Source organism: Stenella coeruleoalba (genome assembly GCF_951394435.1).
Source record: "Stenella coeruleoalba genome assembly, chromosome: 17".
Lineage (NCBI taxonomy): Eukaryota > Metazoa > Chordata > Mammalia > Artiodactyla > Delphinidae > Stenella > Stenella coeruleoalba.
Window position 1 is genome coordinate 34,544,466 of NC_137163.1, and position 14,601 is coordinate 34,559,066.

The window sequence follows — 14,601 nt, forward strand, 5'->3', positions numbered from 1 at the left end:
CAGTCCTTTGGTCACTGTCCTTCCCAGGTTACAAGGCCACGGGTACAAAAAGCCTCCATTCAGCCTTCAAAAACAACAAGAGCAACAAACAAACAGGCAGAAACCCCAGTTGCCAAGTCAGGCATGCTCTTCCCTGTGAAACGTTCTGCGTCCACAGGAAAGGAAACAGCCTGCAGACTGAGTTAGGGAAAATGGATAAAGACAGTAGCATAGCTGCATCACGCAGGTAAAGTGCTGTCCACAGGGCCTGGATCTTGGGTTTGCTACTTTAAAATGCAGTGGAGCGACTTCCCCAGTGGTCCAGTGGTTAAGACTCTGCACTCCCAATCCAGGGAGCACCGGTTTGATCCCTGGGCAGAAAACTAAGAACCCGTGTACTGCACAGCGTGGCCAATAAATAAATAAAATGCAGTGGAAGTTTTGTTCCTGTTCCTTTGATGCAAGTGTACCTGTACTTTGATGCAAGTGCATCAAAGAGTCAGTTGTCTTGCTTCCTCCAGGTCACAGTTTATAAAATACGTTCTGATTCCTGAGACTGGAATCACTGAACTTCTGGAGGATGTTGCCTTAAAGTAATTGTGTTTAACTCTGTGTGTATGTGTGTGTCTTGCTCACATACACATAAACTTTTCCAAGCACTTAAATCTCTAATTGATACAGATGGTGACACTTGCATGTGTTTTAAACTCCTACACGCATTCTTCTAGACATCAGGGCAGGTAAAACACAAAGGACTTAATTTTCAGCAATAACAAACCAGAGAGCACAGGGGATGCGCCATGTCTCACCTCCTCCGGGCCTTTGCACGTGCTGCTCCTTCTTCCTGGAGCCCCTTTCTGCACTCTTTTCTTCTGCTGGCTCCCGTGCATCCATCAGTGTATCTCTGAGCCTCCTCTCCTACTAGAAGCTTCTCTGACGCGACCAGGCTTGGTTAGGAGCTTCACCTAAAAGAAGGTTTCTTAGGAGATGTGACATTTCCTGCTTGCAACTTGACTAAGCTGCCACTGGGGCATGGAGGTAACTCTGCTAGAATTTGGCAGACAGTTCAGAGCAGGAAAGTATCAGCTGCAAAAGCAATGTAACAAGAGATGTCCCTTATCAAACAAATACCGAGGGCTAGGCGATTTAGTATCTCATTTAAATTCCCTCAGAGGCAGGTATTCATGTGCCCAGCTTACAGATAAGAAAACTGAGGCTCAAAGAGGGTAAAAAAAACCTTCCCTAAATGGGGATGTAATGTACAGCACAGGGACGATAGTTAATACTGTTAAATTGTATATTTGACAGTTGCTAAGAGAGTAGGTCTTAAAAGTTCTCATCAAAAAAAAAAATCGTCACCCTGTATGTGATGGATGTTAACAAAACTTATCACGGTGATCATTTTGCAACATATACAAACACTGAATCACTATGTTGAAACTAATATAATGTTATATGTCAATTATACCTCAATAAAAAGAAAAAGATCACTACTCAATTATATTTAACTTGTAGCAGTGTAACAGTGAATGAAATAAAGTTGTACCATTTAAAAAAATACTTCCCTAAGTCAAACAACTATCAAACAGGAAAGCAGGGGTTTAGACACAGAAGCTGGGCCAACGTCTGTGGTCTTTATCACTGTGCTAAGTTGCTTCCCTTATATGTTCACCAGGCTTTCCGTGGTGCTCTCTTGGTCGACGAGTGTAGACAAAGATTCTAAAACAAATTGATATGGCCATTTTGTGCCAGTAGCTTCCTGTCTCATTTGAAAGCTTTGGTCAAAAACCTGGCCGCAACCAATCAAGAGCTAAATCCTGAAGAAGCGATGCCAGGCGTCATTGGCCGGTGCGGAGGCCTGGGCGATTGGCCCAAGGAAGGGGTGTGCTTTGCTTGGGGGGTCACTCAGCATTTCTGTTTCATGCTCCATTGATTTCTAGCCAGAATGCATGCAAGTCCTGAAAGCTGGAAGCTCTGCCTCAGGTTTAACCCCCACACAATCTCTTCTTTCTGATTCTTGAGGTTTAAAATTAATCTTCTCTTACTCAAAGTTGTGCTTCTAATGAAGATGCCTGAAGGCTAATTTGAAAATGTCAGTCCCCATCAGTCACGAAGAGAGAGGCCAAGGGGGGCTGTCTGATGCACCAGACGAGTATGGCTTTGCAAGCCGGGGTAGTCTCCTGTTTAATGCAAGGATGTATGTCATTCCAAGAGGTGCCTTTGTTGTTCCTCACCGCACCCCCTCCACACGCCCCCTGGTGAGGTTATAGCCAGAGGCAAGATGAACAGACTGACCTCCTCTGCTTGCTACCTGGGGGACTCATTTTGAGTCTCAGGTTCTTCGTCTGTAAAATGGGGCACCAATGCTCCCCTCATAAAGATGTTGAGGGGATTCAATAAAATCATGTACCTATATAAAGCATTTAACAGCAGTACCTAGAACGCAGTAAATACTATGGTGCGGAAAATAAATCTGGTAGACTTCAGATTAGCCAGTGAGGGAGGTTCAGGTCTATTTGTTTTTTGGGTGTTTTTATAAATTTATTTATTTATTTTGGCTGCGTTGGGTTTTCGTTGAGGTGCGCGGGCTTCTCATTGCAGTGGCTTCTCTTGTTGCAGAGCATGGGCTCTAGGCACGCGGGCTTCAGTAGTTGTGGCATGCAGGTTCAGTAGTTGTGGCTCGCGGGCTCTAGAGTGCAGGCTCAGTAGTTGTGGTGCATGGGTTTAGTTGCGCTGCGGCAGGTGGGATCTTCCCGGACCAGAGCTCGAACCCATGTTCCCTGCATTGGCAGGCAGATTCTTAACAACTGAGCCACCAGGGAAGTCCCAGATTCAGGTCTATCTGAAATCCTTTGATTCACTTAAAATTCCCTTTTGACAATAAAACTCCTATCCTAGAATATGACTCACATGTTTCTAGAGGCAGGAAGTACATAGAGATTAAGTCCCAAAAGAGTGCAGAGAACAGGGGAAAGAAGAGGTAGGGAGGACAATGGGCTTAGAAGAGTCAGAATTCCCCAGCCCCGTCTGACCCCCTTCTCTTCTGTGAGCGGAACCTGGGAATGTGTTGGGATAGTCATTCTGGGATTACTTTGGTTACATGCAACTCCATCTTAGCAGATAGGCAAGACAGATTTGTCCTGCTGGCCTCAGAGAGGGAAGCATGCTGCCATGTTGAGGACTGCATATGGGGCCTGTCGCCTAGGACCTGAGACAGGCCACTAGGAGCTTAGAGCCACCCTAGCTGAGAGCCTCAAGAAGGCAGAAACCTCAGTCCTACAACCCCAAGAACTGAATTCTGCCAACAAACTGAACGAGCTTGGGAGAGTATCCCCAGCTCCAGATGAGATCACAGCCCCAGCTGACTGTCTTGATCTCAGCCTGGTGAGCCCTGAGCCCAGAGCCTGGCTACACGGTGTCCAGACTCCTAACCCACAGAAACTCCCAGATGATAAGTGGGTGTTGTTTTAAACTGCTAAGTTTATGGTAGTTTGTTGTGCAGCCTAGAAACTACTTCAGTGAGAAAGGGCAGAGATTAGAATTTCTTCTTGCCCCTCTCCTGCTTCCCCTACGTACACAGACGGTACTTAGAGAAGCCTAGGAGGAGCTGCCGAGGTTAAGAGTCTTCCAGCTTCGAGCACACAGGCTCTCCACACCTCTGGCTCCACCCGGGACTAAAGCCTCTTCACAGGTTACCCCAGACCACACCGTCACATCACTACCTGATGGGTCTGGGAGACCTGGAGGGCATATGTGGCGGGGGAACAGGGTATGGAATTATTCAGAGCAAAAAAATCTACCACCTTCCAGTATCTCATATAACCTCTCTCTTTAACAATATAAACAAACATTTGGCAGACGTCCCAAGGCCTTGAAAAGAAATGGGCAAGTTGTCATCTATGAGGAGAGGCCAGTTGGGAGTGGAGGTGGTGATAAGAAGTGGACTCAAGAACTGAGTCACGGAGTTGACTGAGAAGACGTGGGGCTGGCTGGCTGATGATGGAGAGACGGCAGGATATGAGGCACAACTCATGCCCCCTTTTTTTTTCATGCTAAAACATCTTTTTACTGATTGGGGTACAAGACCAAAATTTTGAAACCATCAACCTAAAAGAAAGTGAAACTCATTTTCTTCATTTAAATGCAAATTTTAGTACTCAAAGTTTTAGGAGATAAAAAAATAAAGCCAAATGCTTTTCCTATTAGCTGGTAAAATCCAAAATAAAAGCTATTGCAATAGCTAATAATACATGTGAAAAAAGAGAAAGTTAACAGGGAGACAGCATTGGAATGGAACGAGAATAGCATCTTTCAGCTAAAGATGCAGTGACACTTTACACCCATCCATGCACACCCATGCACATAGGTAGCGGTTATTATATAATCCCCTTCAACAGTTCAGGGGAAAAAGAATGTACCAAAACGCACAGCTTCTTGGCATTTTGACGTGGCCTTTAGTATTTGGTCTCTTCGAGAAAGGCAACTAACTTGATAGTTGACCCCACAATATTTAGGAAATGAAGCCATATGTGAGCTTAGAGAATCATTTAGTCATAGTGGAGGCACAACTCCAGGATGGAAGAGCAGTGGGCACCTGGAAACTACGGCACATCTCCTTTACCGACCAGAAGTTTCTTGGGGCCACGTGGTTTTAGGCTGGGGTTTTTCCAAGGGAATAGCCTACACATTGTCTAGTCTATACAGTTCAGAGAGAGTCACAGTGGGACTAAGCCATAGGCAGTGGGAGGACAGTCCCACTATCTAAGCAAGGATAGTCTGGTTCTGGACCTTTCAAATCGGTCCTCTCCCCACTTCCTGCCCCCGGCTTCCTTTCGTAGTAGGAAAGTTTTATAGATTCTTGTCAAGACCCTCTCTTTCCTCCCCATCTCCAGCTAGTAGATGAAGGTTAAAGGGAGCCCCCTCCAGGGGTATATGCACATCGGCCGGAGCATACGGAAAGGCTTAAGGTCTTCAGGACCCAAAGGAAGAACATGACTATGGGTGGGTCTTCAGGCCCCATGATGTAGAGGAGAGGACACTGTCTGGAGATGGTCAGCCTCCAGGGGCTGCCCCCTAGCCCAGCGGCCACCCGTCTGCCTGTTTGTTAGGGCCAGATGTCTCCGGATTAGAGACTGTTAGAGCAGCATGGGACCCTCTATTTCTACACCCTGATCTTAGAGTAAAGGAACCCAGCCTGCAGAGGTTAAAGTAGTCTGACCGAGGCTCCTCAGCACGATAAAAGCAGGGCCTGGGCTAGAATCCAGCCCTCCGAACTCTCAGCAGGGCATAGTCACAATTGTGGGGGGATGAGGCCAGAACTCGGGAAGGGTCACGAGGGGAAAGGGAAGGCAGACACAGCCTCCTGCGAGGTTGGCTGCGGTGGGAGCCTGCGGAGAGGCCCTGCACGAAGGGAGAGCAGAGGGCCGGAGGGGACAGGCCAACAGGACTGCGAGAAGCACCCCTCGCTGCCCCCACCTTAAGCTCTGCTGATTGGGTGAGTCAGCCTCCTCCTGGGCCTCCCTGCCTCCAACCTCTAATGCGGCTCCATGTTGCTGCCAGAGGGATTTTTCTAAAATAAAAAGCAGATCACGTCATTCCCCTATAATCCCTTCGGCGATTCCCCACTGCCCACAAGTCTGAGCAGCCCAGCAGGATCTGCAAGGCTCTGACCCCATGACTCAGGCATCCTTGGGACACTTCAAGAACATCTGACTTACAGAGACTTAAGCAAGCAAAGACCTTTCGTCATCTTACATACGAGCGGTCTAGACGTAGGCGATCAGAGCTGGAGCAGTAGCTCACCCTCATCAAGTCTCATTCTCTTTCCAGCTTCCCACTTCCCTCCTTGCAGGTGGGTTTACTGTCTCAAGGCTGCAGGCTGTTTGCTGCAACTCCACATCACGTCTGTGTTAGAGGAACACAGGACAAGAATACAGGAATATGAGTTCCTCACCAGCAGCCACGGCGGTCACCTTCATTAAGAGAGCAAAGCACGTTTCCGCTGCAAACCCCAGCCAGATACAAGCTTACGTGACATTGGCCAGAACTGTGTCATCTGGTCACTCCAACCTGCAAAGGACATGGCGAAGATGGGGATCTAGCTTTCCCAGCCATGACAAGCTGCCAGGGGAGGAGGAGGTGGGAAGGACTCGTGGTTCATTCTGGCAACATTGAAGCCACACTGGCTTCAAAGTCATGGGAGGCCACTTGCTTGCTGGCCCAGTGTGCTGGACTTGACCCAGGGATCCCGGAACTCCCTGCCCTTCTGTGGGGTTTCAGCTTGGACTCCACTCCGCATCTTGCCAGCCTGGCACAACCCTGCTCCTCCCTCACAGCTCAGCTCAGTGCCTACTCTGTGCCCACCCAGACCCCTCCCTGGTGTCCTGTGCAAGCTGTCCCCCAGCACGTGAGGCTCTCGTTAGACTGTGGGCTCTTCTGGGGCAGGTATGGTGTCTCAGTCTTATTTCTCAGCTTTCAGGCCTAAAATCTTAGTCATACCTCCTCTTTTTTTTCCCACGTCCCATATCCGATCCATAGCGAATCCCGTGAGCTCTATTTTCAAAATCTACCCAGACTTAGGGCGCTTCTCACCACCGCCACCCCCTCCTCCGTCACCTCTCCCTTGTGTCACTGCAGTGGCCCAGCTTCTGCCCTTCAGGGAGGGCCCTGTTCCCCCTCCCCAACCAGCCGAGTGTCACCACAGCAAATCTGTCCCTCCTTTGCCCTGAACCCCCAAGTGGCCCCCATTTCACTCAGAGGTGAAGTTAAAGTTCTTATAAGACCTATGTGACCTACCCCCACCCTTTATTTCTCTGATCTCATCTCCTACGACTGCCCCCCTCACAAACGCAGCCCTTGCCACGTTACTGACTCCTTTCTGATCTCGCCAAGCACCTTCTGCCTCAGGGCCTTTGAGTGACTTTTCCTCTGTCTAGACAGCTCTGCCCCAGATGTCTACATGGCATGCTCCCTCCCCTCCCACAGGTCTTCATTTAAGTCATTACAGTGCGGCCTTCCCGATGCCCCATCCCTCTTCCAGCTGTGTTTCTCTTCAGGCAGTTCTCTAACGTAGTATACATTTATGTGTGTAATTTGTTCCTCTGTCTCCACCACCTTCCCTGTAGATTATAAACTCCATGAAGGCTGTTCGGTTTTCTGCTGTATAATTGGCGCCTAGAACACATAAGAGTGGTTTAACAAAGATTGATAACTGATTGATTGAATGAATGGATCCTTGCTTCCCCCGCGCAATGCCTGGCCCATAGGAAAAACCAGTAAATGTGTTGAACTCACAAATGACTGGCTGGACTGGAGAGAATGTTGTGCTGTGCAGAGGCTCTGGAGGGAAGCTGGCATTAGGACTGTGTGTCGGGAGCCAGGTGTCACAGCCTTGGGGACAGAGTGTGGGGCAGGAGAGGGCTGGGCCGGGGAAGAGGAGAGCCGTGACATTCAAGCCGTTCATTCCACCCAGGATTAATTTCAATTAACCTCCCAAAAGGCAACTCAATTCTGTTTTCTCTTTCATCCTTCAAGTTCTATTAGCAAAAGCTGCTGCCCACGGCATGAATCTTGATTTAGAGGCTAGGAGGAGTGTTGTTTCTGTGCAGATGGAGGGAAAACACAAGAATAGGCAGCCCCGCTGACTTTGCTGGGTGGGCAGCCAAACAGAGGCCCAGTGATGCTGGTGTAGAGCCTTTGGTGTGGCCAAGAGATAAAGCGAGGAGGAGAAAAGGGAAAAAGGAAGATGTTGCTGCAGTGCCCAAACCTGGCCACTTCTGTAACACAAACTGTGTCTGGGACCCATTTTAACTGCAGCTGGTTGTGTGTTATCAGAGTCAATTCCGGGCAAATCTGGTGGCTGTTTTTAGAATCCGATTCCACCTGGATACATTTGGTACCAGGTTTCTCTCTGGTGCGTAGTTACTAAAGTCTCATCACCCCAGACCTGGAAAAGACCACGTGTCTCACCTGTTCACATTCGGAACAGGTAACACCAGTCAGATGCAAGGGAGGTGCGACTATCTTTGTAAAATGTAGCCGTGTGCACCTTGGGAGTTCTGAATATGTATGTAAATAAGCTTCACACAGGGCATCTCCAAAGTGGAAGAAAATTAAGTTCCTGGACACGTGGCCATGAACGACACTGGACATGGCAGTTGGTAATTTACAATTTTAAAGGTCAAGCAAGAACAAACGTGTATGTAAAGGTGGGAAAGCACTGTAGAGCTTTAGCGTCCATGACATTTGTTATGTTTCTGAGTTTTCATTTTGTTTTTTTAAAAAACATTTTTTTATAGTCACCTGCAGAGAGAATGCAAATCTCATTTTTTTTTTTTCAATTGGCCACGCAGCACAGCATGCGGGATCCCAGTTCTCTGACCAGAGATTGAACCCGTGCCCCCTGCAGTGGAAGCACGGAGTCTTAACCACTGGACCAACAGGGAAGTCCCGCAAAACTTATTTTAAAAAATTATCATGTGACTCTGTTTACTTACATTCCCTTTAAAGCTGTAAAACACTTATTAAAGCTTAAGAATGGCTTCTTGGGGCGTCCCTGGTGGCGCAGTTGTTGAGAGTCCGCCTGCCGATGCAGGGGACGCGGGTTCGTGCCCCGGTCCGGGAAGATCCCACATGCCGCAGAGCGGCTGGGCCCGTGAGCCATGGCCGCTGAGCCTGCGCGTCTGGAGCCTGTGCTCCGCAACGGGAGAGGCCACAACAGTGAGAGGCCCGCATACAGCCAAAAAAAAAAAAAAAAATCTTAAGAATGGCTTTTTGCAAAATAGTCTAGGTTAAGAAAAACAGGAAGCTTAATTTTGTTGATGTTGTAAAATAGGCAGCTTAAAAGTGTTTAGTGTTATATTGGAGGATGAATTCTTCCAAGAGCTGCATAAAATGAGAGAACTCAAATAATGAAGCCTATTTTCATATTTATATAATTATAGTTTTATAAGCAATATAGAAATGTCATAAAATTATACTGCAATTAGGTTTTTATTAATTTCAAAACCTATAAGAAATATGTGACTGCCGGTGTTTCTGGAGCAGAGCTTAATCAGGTTAATAATAAAATCTCACTATTTCTAATTGTCATAAAATAAAGTTGTTGGCCCATTGCCATCACCAGCCTTCCTTCTAAGGAGAGCTCTGGTGCCAAAGAATTTACAACCTCATTCTTAGAAATTCCGGACACTTACCTGACTTAGATGTTTATTAAATCCTTCCGAAACTTCCTTGAGAGGAAACCAGAAAAAAAAAAAAAACAAAAACTGAAAACTAGGATAAAATTTCATTTAAAAGCCTTGACAATGTATCATGACATAAATCAAAGATCACATTTGTGTTTCAAGTTTGAATGGTCAACTTTACTAATTTCCTAATCTGAATTTTTAAAAAGGTATAATTAACAATCAGAATTCTACAGTTCTCTTAAATATTAATTCTGCCAGGTTTCTTTGAAGAAGCCTAGTAAGTAACCAATTTCTACTGAACTCAATTTCAATATTCACAAAAGGATACCTAGAAGTCGTTCACAAATCACTTTAATCTCCCTCAGAGAATTTAAAAACTAAGTTAAGTATGGTTATATACCACATAGCATCATAAATACAGCCAACATTGTCCCAAACTTCCTGAGATAATCCTGATCGAAGTCATTTTATTTTTTCTACTGAGTGCAATTGTTTAAATGCATAGCTCAGTGAGATTTCAATTTTATGAGCTTTCTTTTTCATAAAACCAAATTCAGAGAAATTAGCAAGAATCCTTGGTGAGACCACATGTCTTATTTTTTGAGTCTGGAAATATAATCACTGTGGCTATAAACTATTTATTGAGAACTATACTACTAGAGCTGATGGAATCATTTTAATTTCTTCCAGTTTCTCTGAAAGAAAAATTCTACCCCAGGTAGAAGGGATATGCCAAGTCTCCTTTGCAACTGGATGGCAAATATGGCTTTGGCAGGACCACATTCCCAGGTTATGGGATCTCCCGGAGAGAGGAGATCCCAGGCCTCAGGACCCGGGGCAGCAAGGTCCAGCCGAGGCTCCAAGCTAACAAGAGGGCTGCCCTGTTTGCCCACTTGCCAAATGAGCCTGAGAATACCTTCCTCCCCCTTGAATTTTTGCAAGATCATATGTGATGCCTGTGAAACTGCTCTGCTGTGAACTGAATAGGGAGCCAGGTGCCCTGGACCCGAGGGCCTGAGAACCTGTGCCCGGCTGAGAAAGCTGTGCAGCTGAGCTGGGCCGAGAGGCCACAGGCAGAGCGGAGCCGGGGCCCAGGCTCTCCTCCTGGGCTGCGGGAGAGAGCTGGGAGGACGGCTCAGGGCCAAGCACCAGAGGACTGTGGGTTGAGGGCCTGCCGCTTCTGCTCAGATGTCAGTATCTGGAGTGAGCTGTGTGTCCCTTGAACTACAAGCTTGACCTTGGCTATCTTGGGGGAGATGGTCTGTGGGACCCCAGAAACAGCACCCAGGACTATGAACTATACCGCACTAAGATGCCGCCATCTCTTCTTCTTTTGTAAGTTAACGTTACTGAATACAAAGTAATAAAAACATTCATCCTCTCTCTCCATCCACCCTCTCCTCAGTTCTCCTCCCTGCCTTTAAGAACACACTTTCCTTACTCCTAGGGAGAAAGCTCTCTCTGTTGACTGAGGAAGATCACATGAAACACTGCAAAATGTTCCTGGTTATAACCCTGAGCTCTAGTTTTACAAATGAAAGGGAATCTCGTGATCAGACTCAGATTTGCTGTGTCACCTGTATATACCTGTATACAGTTAAATCTTCCTCTCATCGAACCAACCGTAGACCCATATGTCCATGTAGTAGGTAGCAGTTGTCTGAACACAGTGTAACCTTGGATACCAGGAAACCCAACTTTCTCAATCTTGTTGCCAAGGCAACAGGACAGTGTGGGTGTGGGGAGCCCAGCGTATCTATCTACATGCTGTGCTGCCAGTAGGAAGTAAATGGGATGGAGGGATAGGGATGCCCATCTCTCCAAGGCCTCCTCTGAAAAGGCCACAGGGACAGCACAATACCCTGTGTCACCAATGGCCAGGGAACTTCTAAGGGGGACCCTATTACACACTCCTAGAGGGTGCAAGGCAGACAGGGGAGGCTGGGGAGGCACAGATTATGAGCAGAAGTGGGACGAAAGGGAGGGATGCTCGTGAGCTGGGGAGTCTGGGGTAGGGGGAGACAGGAGCTACCTCGCGAGATGAAGGCTGGATCCAGAATATCCCTGGCACAGAACAAGAGCATCCAGGACATCGTCCCAGCCACAAAATTCACACCAGCCATTATGTGTATCAGCCTGGCTAATCCTGTAATGAACCCCCAGAAGTGTGGTTGAAAGATAAAGCTGAAGGTTTTAGAATATTCTAAAGATCAGATAGAAGGAGACAACTGTATTAAAATGAGAAAGTACCTGCCTCTACTCTCACTGCTAGTTTGACCAGAGATCCTGTTTACTCTGTTTCCATCAGATTTGACCTGCAGAGCCCAAAGCCCTCTTCAGGCGTAGAAAGGCAACAGCCCTTGCTCTCCTTCAGGGCCTGGAGTATAGAGTCATTCTCACGTGCCCTCAAGCCAGGCAGTGCCTCTGGGGCCAGACCTTCGTGGCCGTGAACCATCTGTCTCCACGCTATCATTTATGATTGTTATTATATTGTTAAGACATAACTTTTTGAAGGTATAGGGAACTTCACAAAGACACAGAGGCAATGGGCCATTAAAATAAGCATTAATGAAAAATGCATAAAATTTTGGATGGAGAGGACGGTCAGCCAAGGAGCAGATAGGAATGCTTGTATAGGAAAAACCTAAGCTGAAGATAGTTGCTAAAATTCAACCCAACATTTAGATCTGTGCTTTATAGCCACCAAGTCTAAGCCAGCAACTCAGTGATGTTCTAATGATCTTACAGACACTAGAGACGGCAGTCACTGCGCCTTATGCCTACTGGCCCTGCAAAGGACGCTGCCTGTGTCCAGGGCCCTTGTTGCCCTCTTGGGCCCACTGTCACTTATGCCCATAGCCTGAAAAATGAAGGCAATCCTTCCATAAACTGGCCATCCATTCATGTAGCAATTATCTTTTGAGGACCAACCACACGTCAAGCTCTGTGACAAATATTGGGGATACAGTGGTGAACAAGAGCCTCAAGTCTCTTTCCTTTGGACATTTATAGTCAACAGAGAGGAAAACCCTAAACAAATAATTCCCCTTTGGCCTAGCAGGATCAGATGAACTGGACCAATCAGATTCTTCTCTCAGAACCTGGGGATTAGACACTGACTAGGGAGCCAGAGAGATGTAGACCCGGAGCTGAGAAGGTGCCACTATTGTAACGTTGAAAAGTCCTAAGTCAAACCATCATAAATCTGGGACCCCCTGTACACTAAACGCCTTAGTCCATTTGGGCTGCTATAACAAAATACTACGGACTAGGTGGTTTATAAGCAACAGAAATTTACTTCTCACAGTTCTGGAGGCTGGAAGTTCAAGATCATGGTGCCAGCATGGTTGTATTTGGCAAAGGAAAGCCCTCTCTTGGCTTGCAGACTGCCTACTTCTTACTGTGTCCTCACATGGTGGAAGAAGCTAGGGATCTCTCTGAAGACTCTTATAAAAGCACTAATCCCATTCAGGAGAGCTCTGCCCTTATGACTTAAGCAGCTCCCAAAAGCCCCACCTCCTAATACCATCATCTTCGGAAGCTAGGATTTCAACATATGAATTTTGCGGGGACACAAACATTCAGACTCTCTCAAGCCTGACGTGGTGAAGGTCTCTCATTTGTGCCCCCCAGCAGCCATGCACCTTCTGTGGGTAATTTAATAAAGCACCGATTTTCCCTGGGAAATCAGCTCCTTCCCCAAGCTCATCCTGTGCTCTGGTTGGAATGGTGGATCGTATAACCTAGACCTAAGCCGGTCAGAGCATCCCATTCCCTAGGCCCAGGGACTGGACCCAATTAGAGCCCATGAGATTCACCACTGCAAGGACTTCTGGGTGTGAGACCACTCTATCTACCGGACTTGGGACTGGAGGAGCGCGAGGAAGAACTGCAGCCATCTTGCCATGCTACGGAGCTCGAGTATGAAGTCAACACACAGGGCAGTAGAGCCAAAAGATGGAAAGAGTACCTGGGCCTTTGATCACCTTGTTTGAGGTCCTCTCAAAGCTGTACCTGAAACCAGACTCGTCTAAACTTTTCAGTTAGGTGACCCCATAAATTCTATTTTTGTCCAAGCCAGGCTTTGTTTATACATTTCATTTTGTTTGTTGCCAGAAGCAAGTGAAATGGTCCTGAACAAAATGATATACCTTATCTGAGATTGGGATGAGACACACAGGTGGGGATAATCTCAGTGGCTAAGTACATAGCCTGACCGAAACGTGGAGGGGCTTGGGGGAGAGGTACAAGCTACTTGGATTCAGCAGTGAAAAGTCTAAACAAGGCAAAAGTGAAGAACTCATAGCTTTCTTTTTCGTTTTCCATGTGGTTAAACATGTTGTGATGTTTGTATACTGTTTCAGAAATACATAATTGGGCCTTTATTTAATAATTTATGACACTGGCTTAATTTCTTTGCACAGTTCCACCGGATTTCCAAAAAGGTAAAGAGAGGAATGTACCCCACACACATACACACACCTCTCTGCCCCCTCCTCCATGCTGTGTTGACATGACATAGACTCTCTCTAGGCACACTTTATTTTCCCTTTCCACAACAAGAACCAGAAAAGCTCTCTACGTTTGTGCTGCTTTGTCCCCAGAACTTGCTGCCCCCATTTGACTGGCTGGTCCATCAATAACCACTGTCCTCTCCTCTCTCTTAAGGATCCTCCTGGCAACAGAAGGACAGATTCTCTGGCTGTCCCCATGTATGTCATTTTCAGCTTTACTTCCACTTTTCATTCGATAGAACCATCAGTAAATGTGGTTTCATCTTCCTTGGGTTGATAGCTGTTTTCCAAAGTGGATTTAGAAGAACACGAATCCTATGACATGTTTCTCACAAACAGAGCTTGCATTCTAATTTGGAAAATATTGCATGCCACGACGCCCCTTAGACATGTGCAGTATCATTTCACAGCTCTGAGAGGTCCTACAATTTAAATTTTGTTGAGCCCGCCTTTTCTTATATTTTACTAGCGAGGGATTCTTTTTAATGTTGTGTTAACCCCTAATATTCTTCAGAACAGGTATTTCATAGGGCATGCTTTGAGAAATGCTGATTTAAAATAGAGTAGAACATGATCAAAGAACTATAGGTAAATCTTTTGCCTATTACGGTTATAAGAACGGGACTTCAAATAATTTGAAGCAGATTAGAAATGTTCTTTTACCTTCTGCTTTGATGAAAGCAGGTGCTTTTTATGTGCAAATGATATGAATTCATCATTTTCTTTTTTTGTTTTTTTTTTTGCATTTTTTTTCATCATTTTCATTCTTTATCTTAAATCCTGCAGCTCCAAGTGTTCTTCATGCAATAACAGTGCAATAGGCCAAGTAAGAAGGGGAACAGGGGTAATAGCTAAAAATATGCAGCTGAGGTAGGGCACAGTGGTTAAATCTACGACGAAGGCAGGGAGACTGCTAACAG